The sequence below is a fragment of the Notamacropus eugenii genome, chromosome 3 (genome assembly GCF_028372415.1).
Source record: "Notamacropus eugenii isolate mMacEug1 chromosome 3, mMacEug1.pri_v2, whole genome shotgun sequence".
NCBI lineage: Eukaryota > Metazoa > Chordata > Mammalia > Diprotodontia > Macropodidae > Notamacropus > Notamacropus eugenii.
Window position 1 is genome coordinate 402,272,518 of NC_092874.1, and position 10,747 is coordinate 402,283,264.

The 10,747-nt window shown below is 37.2% G+C and overlaps 1 protein-coding gene across 4 annotated transcripts in view; it reads right to left on the reverse strand.

The window, feature by feature from the left end:
• Window positions 1–10,747, reverse strand: part of KIAA1958 (KIAA1958 ortholog) — a 257,702-nt gene that overhangs the window by 148,787 nt on the left and 98,168 nt on the right. The gene's annotated exons all lie outside the window — the stretch shown is intronic.

Sequence of the window (10,747 nt, forward strand, 5' to 3'; positions counted from 1 at the left end):
TAGAATGTAAATTCATTGGGAATAGGGAGTTCTTTTCTTAGCATCTTCAGTACCTGGCACATAGGAGGCTATTAATAAGTACTTGTTAATTGATTGATTAATTGCCACCTTACTGGATAGCATCACCGAATAGTAACGGGATATATCCAGGAATAAAGATATTGTAAAAAACAAAAGCTAAGAGTAAAAATGAGATTTTTTTTTAAAAAGCAAAATCAGTAAAAGGGAAAACAAAGTTAAACTCTAGAATAATTATTCTTGTCAAATCAGAGAAGTTGAGCTATCTAGTGGGTTGTTTTGCTCATAGGTGAGCAAAAAGCAGAGCATCTCCAAAGAACACAGATGGTGATGCTCAAACCCTGTTAGCCTGAGAGCCCAAGGAAAATCCTGAAATTTGAAAGACTTAATGTAAATGACTGTATTAAAAACATTTTTGTTTGTTCCCCTACCCAAATTGGAAAAACTGCCATTTTTCTTCCCCAACCCTCATTTTTTCAGTTCTATTTTCTGGTCTTTATAGCTCTAGACCTGCCAGAGAATGCTTCAATATTATTACATTAAAGGGATGTGTCAGACTGACACCTTAGGAGATTCCTATAAGAAGAACCCAATAATGTTTGTTCAAACATCAATCACTAAGGCACTGACCAAAACTGCATTGCTCAATGCAAAAAAAAATACTATTAATAAAACGACAGCAGATTTTGCTTTTGAAAAAATAAAAATGTATTCTCCCTGTGCTGTCAAGGACTCACCTTGTTCTGAGTGACTTTTTGAAGATAAGTACCTTAAAAATGCAAGGACATAGGGAAACTGAGAAAGTTGATATAACCGTCAACATTCTTTTCTGGCTAATGGAAAACCAGGCAAAAGTAACCATATTATCCAGTCAGCAGAATTCTTAGGGTGTTGGGAAGTCTAGATATTTAAGAGAACAAAGTTTCTCTCCTGCTGCTGCCACAAAAAAAGAAGTTTATATCGTCAGTCAGGGTTCTAAAGAGGAGCGAGTACTAGGTAGTCAATGGGGCACGTGGAAGCACTTCTCCATTTCAAGACCACTTGACTCTAAGCTTCAGTGATTTGAAAAGTGGTAACGGAAACTATTAAATACAAATCTCAGTATCGTAGAGTAGACATTTTCTTTCCTTAGATGTTCTTTCTTTTTACAATGAATGAGAGAAAAGGAGTAAAAAGAGGAAGATATGTCTTATAAGTCTTATCAATGGATACCACAATACTAATTGGCTTTATGTCAAATGACAGGTTCACTGGTCAGTGACATAAGTACAAGTAAGAAATAATCTATATTTTTATATGCCTTCCCTATCCTATCTGATTTGATGTCATCAGAACAAAATTCCTCTGTAAATCCCTGGTCAATAAAGTCCACCAGTCCCCTGAAAGGATGCGTGCCTGTCCATTTACTCTATTTTTGCCAAAAATAATCCCTGGTCTTCACTCCTACTCTAACTTAGGTATAGAGACTATAACTGTGATGTCACTAATATAAGGAACCCAGATGAAGAAACTGCCTCTACTGATAAAGGATAGCACTTTCTCTGTAATGTATAGTCTTACAGAATGGTCTAGGGCACTGAGATGGGGCAGTGAGGTGGTGCGGTGGATAAAGCACAGAGTCTGCAGTCAGGAAGACTCATCTTCATGAATTCAAATCTGACCTCAGACACTTACTAGCTGTGTGATCCTGGACAAATTACTTAACCTTCTTTGCCTCAGTTTCCTCATCTGTAAAGCGAGCCAGAGAAGGAAATGGCAAACCTCTCCAGTATCTCTGCCAAGAAAACCCCACCTAGGGTCACCAAGAATCAGACATGACTGAAATGGCTGAACAAGGAACACTGAGAGATTAAGTCATTTGCTCAGGATCACACAGGCAGGATGTATGAGAGGCAAGACTTGAACTCAGGTCTTCAGGCTCCAAAGCCAATTCTTGGTTCACTAAACCATGCTGCTTCTCTGCCCCTAATTAATGTTTGCTATTTCTAATATTTCTTGTTAATTATTTAGAAAGTAAGCTCATTGCAGGTTAATTGTTAATAAGTTAATAAGCAGTTAATTCTTTGTACTTGTATGTCCAATGCCTCGTGCAGTGTTTCGTATTGTATGCACTTAATAAATACTTGATTAACTGATTATCAATTTTGGTTTGGACCAGATACTCATAGAATCATAGATTTAGAGCTAAAGGAGGCCTTAATTAATTATATGTCATAATCTCACCATTATATTCTTCATTGATTTTGTTTTCTCTGTCTGTATTGACAGGCTGATCCCTTTGGAATGAACGCTCACAAGTCACACAGAGCTTAAGAAGGAGTCATGAATCATCATTCCCTCTTTCACATATGAGGAAACTGAGGCCCATGGAAGTTGTCACATAGATAAAATGATAAGTATCAGGGATGGAATGAGAATCCAGGCAGATCAGTGGATAGAGTGCTGGACCTGGAATTAGAAAGACTACAATTCAAATCTGACTTCAGACACTTACTAACTCTATGATCCTGGCAACTTAATCCTGTTTGCCTCACTTCCTCATTTGTAAAATGAGCTGGAGAAGGAAATAGCAAACCACTCCAGTATCTTTGCCAAGAAAACCCCAAATGGGGTTGCAGAGAGTGAGACACAATGAAACAGCTAAATGGTTTCTACTATACCACACTCCCTCATTATTTCTTTCTATTTTGGACACATCATGATAAGCTGAGTAGTGAAAGTGACTATCTGTTCCTTAGAAAATATCTAATGATATCTTCAATAAAAGCTCAAGTTTGATCTTTTGTTTGTTTTCAAAAGATACCTATCTAACATTTGGGTCTTAGATAAATAGAATTTGAGAGCTGTTAAAGACCTTCGAGATCATCTCCTTTACTTAGATCAAGTTTTGATGCCAAAGAAAACAGATATTATTTCAGAAACATAAACTTTGTAAATCCATCTTGGGACTTCTATTGAGTTACTCAAAGTAACATCAGTTGCTGGTGATAGGGTAGAGTTCAGCTGCTTGCTAAAAAAAAGCAGAGCAGATTTCAGATTTCTACTCTTCAGATTCTTACATTCATAGGCCCTTCTTCCCCTTGTTTTCTCTCCTCTCCTCTTTTTTCAACATTATTATGTCGATTTGAAGATTCACCAAGTATGGGAAATTCTAACCTCTCACTCTCTTTTAAGGGCCTCCCAAAAACTGAATATAATTGTGTCTATTTTGTGATGGTGACTCAACTACCATTCTTAATCTCCCTGCTACAATGACATTATCCTCGGGGACAAGATCCACAGACTGAGGCCAAGTATTAAGTGATGGCTTCACTCTGCTAATGGTTCCCTTTTTCTTTCAATTTTTAGAAATCACTTACATAAATGACATTGCGGAAGTCAGAATCATGGAGTGGATAGAGGGTCTGAGAACTAGATTCAGGAAGACCTAGCTTCGAGCCCTGCCTCTGACAAAGACTGCCTGTGTGACCATCAGTAAGTCTCTTAATGTCTCAGTACCCTACAAGCACTCACTATAAATATAAATTGTTCATTCATTTTAGTCATATCCAATTCCTCGTGATTCCATTTGGTGTTTTCTTGGCAAAGGTATTAGACTGGTTTGCCTCTTCCTTCTCCAGTTAATTTTATAAATAAGGAAACTGAGACAGACAGGGTTAAGTGACATATCCCAGGTCATACAGCTATTTAAGTGTCTGAGGCTGGATTTAAATTCAGATCTTCCTGACTGTAGGCTTAGCATTCCATGAACGCTGCCTGTAGGAAATTACATGCATGATAAAATTACGGGTGCAAACCCCAGAACAGTCTTTATAGGAAAAAAAATTTAAGATCACAGAGTTAGAGTTGGAGGAGACTTTAAATTTCATCTAGTTCAATGCATGCATTTTGCTATTGAAGAAACTGAGGCACAGAGAGGTTAAAGAGACCTGTCCAAGGTCATAAAGTAAATGGTAGAGCCAAGATTTGAACACAGGTCCTATCTCTACTGCACTATACTATCAACAATCATTCAATTCTATACCATTTCTAGCTCTACAAACCAGACACAGCTGAACACACTGTATCCTGACCCCAACATCGTAATATCATTGGTTCTCCTCAAAAACAAAGGACAAGTGACAACAAATATTCTGTCTCTACAAATTCTCTTCTAATCTTTCCTAACACAAATCTATCTATAAACAGAACTGGAATACTGTTTTTATGATACCATAGAGCGTTTCTGATTTTTTCATTGAACGTTAATTAGCAAACATTTCTTTATCTTGACACAGTCCATATACTGTATTTTAAAACAGCTATTTAATATTCCATTTTGTTAGCTTGTTTAGTCATTTTGTGATCTCATTTTACAATCACTGGGCATTTGGGTAGTTTCCAGTGTTTCCCCATTATAAATAGTGCTGTTACGAACATTTTTGCACAAATGATATGGATTTTATTTTCTCTGTAGTTACTTCCTTTGGCTGCATTCCCAAAAGCTGAATTATTGGATACTGGACCAAAGATTATGAATAGTTTATATTTCAGGTTACCCTGGATTTATATTTTAGGTTGCACTGTTGTCCAGGAAGACTTAACCTTGCCAACTGCAAAGAATTTCTCTGCCTCTTCACCTGATGTTGGATTGTATCACTTTTTGGCTAGTTTATTATTAATTACAATATATAATTATATATTTATACAACATTTTAAAGTCTGCAAAGCATGTTGCATAGTTATCTTATTTGATCCTCACAACAACCCTGGAAGGTAAATGTCATTACTAGTCCTATTTTACAGATAAGAAGAATGAAGTTAAGTGTGCTTAAGTGACTTACCCAGGGTAATACTGCTAGTAAAGTCTGAGGCAGGATTTGAACTCAGGTCTTCCTGAAACAAAGTCCAGGACTCATATCCATTGTGCCACCTTGCTGTGGCATGGTAAACAAGCTTCCATTAAATAATAAGTATAAACTTCCCACCAAAATCCTACTATGATGTCCCATCTTGGTGTGAAAGTGACTCTGGATTCTTGAAAGTTATGCCCAGAAGAGCTCAAATAGGCAAAACTTTGAGTTTGGGACAAGTGATGGACTAACTATTTCTTTATTTTCCAAGAACTAACCCAACTGTGGTTTTTGTGGAGAAGGGTGAGATGGGGACTAACTGATAATACAGCTAGATAGTCTGGAACTGGTTGAATGGACAAACTCAAAAAGGAAACTTTAATTATCCCACATCAATCTGAAAGGAAAACTCCAGCAGCATCTCCCAGGAAGATATATGCTTGGCACTGTACTATTTAAAAATTTTATCAGTGGGAGCAGCTAGGTGGCACAGGGGACAGAGCATGGCTCTGGAGTCAGGAGGACCTAAGTTCAAAGCTGGCCTCAGACACTTGACATTTATTAGCTGTGTGACCCTGGGCCAGTCACTTAACCCCAACTGCCTCACTTCCCCCCCAAAAAATTATCAGTGACTTGCATAAAGGCTTAGAAAGCCTTCTCACCCAATTTTCAAATAACACAGAGTTGGAAAAGATACCTAACACACAGCTGGCAAAGGTAAGATCTAAAATGATCTTGACAGGCCAACTAGTATGATGAAATTCAATATAGATAAATGTAAGGTCTTAAACTCAGATTTTTAAAATAATCTATTTCATAAGTACAGGATAGGGAAGGAATGGTTTACCTGAAGAAAAAAATAAGATTTGGGGGTTTTAGTGGGATGTAAGTTCAATGAGTCAGCATTAGGACATGGTGGCCTAAAAAGCTTTGATCACTGCATTGAGAAGTATAACTTTCAGGTATAAGGAAAGAAACTAGCATTTATTAAACACTTACTGTTTGCCAGGCATTACGCTAAGGACTTTACAAATATTATCTCATTTGAGCCTCACAACAAATCTGGGAGGTAGGTGATATTATTATCCCATTTTACAGCTGAGAAAACTAAAACAGAACAAGGATAAGTGACTTATTCAGGGTCACAAAGCTAGTAAATGTTTAAGGCCAGATTTGAAGTCAGGTCTTCCTGGCCCAGGTCTCTACGCACTGCAGCACCTAGCTGCTTCAGTGATCTTTCTAGATTCTGCCGTGGTTAGACCACATCTCAAATACTGTGCTCAGTTCTGGGCACCACAATTTAGTACAGATTTTAATAAGCTGAAGAATATGAGGGAGGGTAACCAGACTGGTGAAAGAACTTAAATTCATATTATGTGAGGATAGGTTGAAGAATCTCATGGAAGATGTGATAGCTGGATTCATCTGTTACATAGGTTGTCATGAAAGAGGATTAAACTTATTTTGTTTGGTCAAAGAGAGTAGAACCAGGAAATTCTTAAGAGACAAATTTAGCAATTAGAGTTTTCAAAGGTGGAAATGGCTACTTTAGAGGGTGGTCCATGCACCTTCAATGAACACTGTCAAGCAGAGACTGGATGACAACTTTTCAGCTGTGCTATTTATGATACAGATTTCTTTCAGGTGTGGCTTGGGTGAGATGGTTTCTTAGTTCCCTTAACACTCTAAAATTCTATGATTCTGATCTGGGAATGCTACAGTCTCCATGGAATTTAAGTTGCAGTTGACCTGAAAAGCAGTGGAGAGATCTATAGTTTGTACACATATTTCAGACTACATCCTATTTCCAGTGACCATGTGTGCTCAACAAAGAGTGCAACAGATACCACTGAGGACATGTATGATCTGAAAAGGAAATGGGCCAGTCATATGGAGAGAGTAAAGGGTACCAATAAATCGCTAGAGGGTTCAATTGATAAAATTATGAATTTGTTGAAATTGAATGAAATCTAGAATAAGAAGAAATATTCATAAAAGATGTTCTAACCTTTGTGACAGTCATGAAGACCAAATGAGACAAATCTTAAAGCACTATATACATGCGAGCTATTATTATTTCTAAACTAAAAACACACCAGCAAATAGTTTTTAAATGGTAAATTTTTTAGGTACATGATAGTGGGGCACCATATTACATTGATAATTAATATCCATTAAAACCCCCAATTTTTTTCCAGATAAATCACTTGTTCCCCATCTTGTACTTATGAAATGGACTATTTTGGAAACATGAGTATAAAACTCAACATTTATCCATATTGAATTTCACTGGCTTCATTCTCTCTACAACGGCTGGTGAAGTGTTCACACAGCAGATGTTTAACAAATGAGCACTGAATGGATGTTTAATGAATAGTCAAATTTGTGGAAATACTTATTAATTACTGTTTACTAAATACCTGTAACACATAAGGCACTAAATTAGCATACACATAAAATGCGCTTTGAGATAAAGAGGGGAGATTCAGGCAGCTCTGCCACATTTAATCATACTAATGACAATACAAAAATGATAAATAAAACACAAATGCATTTGGGGGCAAGGGATGGGAACAACCATTTATTAAGTACTTACTACATGTCAGGCCCTGTGCTAAGCACAGGAGATACAAAAAAGGCAAAAGACATTTCCTGCCCTCAAGGAGTTTATAATCTAATGGGGGAGATATTATGCAAATAAATATACACAAAGCGATATATACGCAGGATATATGGTAAATAATTAAAAGAGACAAGGCATTGTGATTAAGAAGGTTGAGGAAGGGTTCTTGTAGGAAGCAGGATTTTAGTTGTTACTTACAAGAAGCAGAGTAGGGAGAGCATTCCAAGCACAGGAGACAGAGAGAATGCCCAAAGCCTAGGGATGGAGTATCTTGTTCATGAAACAGTCAGGTGGCTAGTGTTGCTGTATTGAAGAGTTACGTGCTGGGGAGTAAGGTGGAAGAAGGTCGAAAAGGTAGGAAAGGGCTGGGTTATGAAGGGTTGTGAATGCTAAACAGAACATTTTGTATTTGCTCTTGAAGACAACAGGAAGCCTTTATTGAATGGGGGGATGCGGAGTGTGTGTGTGTGTGTGTGTGTGTGTGTGTGTGTGTGTGTGTGTGATATAACTGGACCTGTATTTCTGGAAAATTTAAGTGGATGGCTGAATGGAAGATGGATTGGAGAGACATTGCAGGGAGAGATACCAGCAGGATATTGCAAAAATCAAGGTGTCCTTCCAGCTGAGCATCTGCGAATCTCTTGAAGTCCATGAAAAGCTTTATCAGAGGGTCAGTGAACTTGTATTGGAAAATTTTCACCAACTTTTTATGAAAATTAAGCCTTTCCTTCAATTATGAAATTTTGAAAAACATTGTTCTAAAAACTGGTCCAAAGGCTTCACCATATAGTTGAAGGGGTCTGTTATACAGAAAAGGTTGGTCTTTATGTGGGAAGCATTGGAGACCTCTGGCTGTCCCTTTGTTACCCATCACTCTCACCACATGACTGTTCCAGCTCCTTTTATGATTCTACAGTACTTTAAAGATAACCTTGATACTACTTCTCAAGCACAAATGAATCTCTCCCCCAGAACCTAGTACTGTACTCTATAACAGACGCGTCAAACAAGACTAAAAGGTCTTGGGAAATGTTTTAACAAAATAAGAAAATTGGGAAACATTTTAACAAAATGAATAAAACGTCATACAACACAGATGATGTTAATTGGTGATTTTCTAAGGAAATATGTGGCCCGTGGGAAATTGTTTCTATTTGAGTCTGACACCTCTGCACTATAACACAGGTACTTTATAAATAAGGTAAGTATAGGATTGTATAAGAAGACAGGGCACAAACATAGATAACCATAACAGACAATATTACATGATGAGAATATTGGAGAGTTGCTAAAGAAAGTGTGATTGCGAGGGCTGCAAAGGAAGATCATTCATTACCAATTTGGGAGATGAAGGGATAGGTGGTGGTCAAGGCTTCATGGCATCTGAGTTGGACTTTATGAGATAATCCTGGAAAGCTAAGGGTAAAAGATCAGGATGTGGAAGGCCTTGAATACAAAGCAGAGTTAAGAACCTTAGAGACAAGCAATTCTCAGAATATGGTCCAAAGACTCCCATGGGTCCATGAGATCCTTTCAGGGGGTCAAAAGGTCAAAACTATTTTCCTAATACTATTAATATGTATTTGCCAATTAAAATATTTCCCCCTTTTCTAACTACATTATCTGCACAAGGCTCGGTTATCTTCAAATATGGTAACCAAAACAACACATGGTAAAAGATTTAAGACAGAATCAGATAAGAGTATCCAGCTGTCTTGTATTAGGGTTTGCAAAAATATGGACAACCATGCCACATTTCCCCATAAATTTTTTTTTGTCTTGGAAGATAGAATTATTTTTCATTAAAATGTTATTTATGTTAACATGTAATGGGTTCATTATTATTTTAAAATAAATTAATAAATATTTTAAATGTATCAGTTTTAATTTCTAATATAGTATATATCCATAGATATAATTTGTATAAACAACAGCTCTTTGGGGTCTTCAATAATTAAAAGTGTAAAGGGATCCTCAACAATATATGAGTGGGAAGGGGTCACGAGTCCAAAACATTTGACTACTGCTGCTATAAACCATAGAAAGTCACAATGTTTTTGAGCAAAAGATTCATATCACTGCATATTTGCATAGGATTTAGAGCTGAAAGGGACCTTAGAGCCCCCCAGTTCCAACTATTTTATTTTACAGATGAGAAAACTGAGGCCAAGAGAGATTAAGTGATTTGATCGGAGTCACACGGCTAGTGTCTGAGGCAGGCTTCTAACTCAGGTCTTCCTGACTTTTTGCCCAGCACTCTACTACATCAGCTAGCTGCTTCAAGACTATTCTAACAGTGGAATTAAGCAATGACCTTAGCATGCTATTAAAATACTCCAGGTAAATTATAATAGAGGGAGAGGAGAGGGAGAAGTGATATATAACCATGGCTGCAATGGAAAATGAGGAAAGGAGGCATGAAAAAATGTTACAAAGGCAGAATCACCAGGATTTGATGACTGATTGTCCATGAGAAATCAAAGATTATGACCGTGAGAGAGGGTACCACAGACAGAATTCATGAGATAAGAAGGAAAAGTAGAGTTTTGGAGTGATTAGATTGTGAGTTCTTTGAGGGTAGGACCTCTGTTTTGCCTCTTTTTGTATCTCCAACACTTAACACAGCACCTGGCACATGGTACACACTTAACAAATGTTTACTGATTGATTGACTAATTGATTAGCATGTTTCATAGGTGATGAATTTGAGGTACTGGTGGAGCACCAAAGTAAGAGATGAACAGAGAACATACGTTATAATTGCCAGAAATACCAATTCCACTACTAAAATTTTGTCTGCTAACCCTCTAACACACACATTAGCACTTTGTTACAATGGGAAGAGATGTGATGAATGCCAAGGCTTTTAGATAGGAAGAATCACAATGCTAGTCCACAAGAATGCTAGCCCAAAGTTGATTAGCAGGCTGGAAATAGCAAAACTTTTACTGTATTTACTACTTGGTAAATTACTCCAGCTTAGTAGCAAGCTTGTCATTGTGCTGTCTCCTAACCTTTCCTTTTCCAATTAGCATTATCAGGGTTCTTCAGTGCAGTGTGGTTGGACTACTTTTGCCGAGTGATAGTAAGTACAGGTCTCAGCTCTTTTCATTATTCATTTCTTAACTTGTTTTTTGCAAAACTGACTGATATGATACTTAGATGAATAATTTTGTAGAAGCTCTCTTGCTTTCAGATACTAAGTCATGGGGATTTTACATGACAACACCAATTTCACCACATAGCTGTAGCACCCATGATATTTCAAACTCAC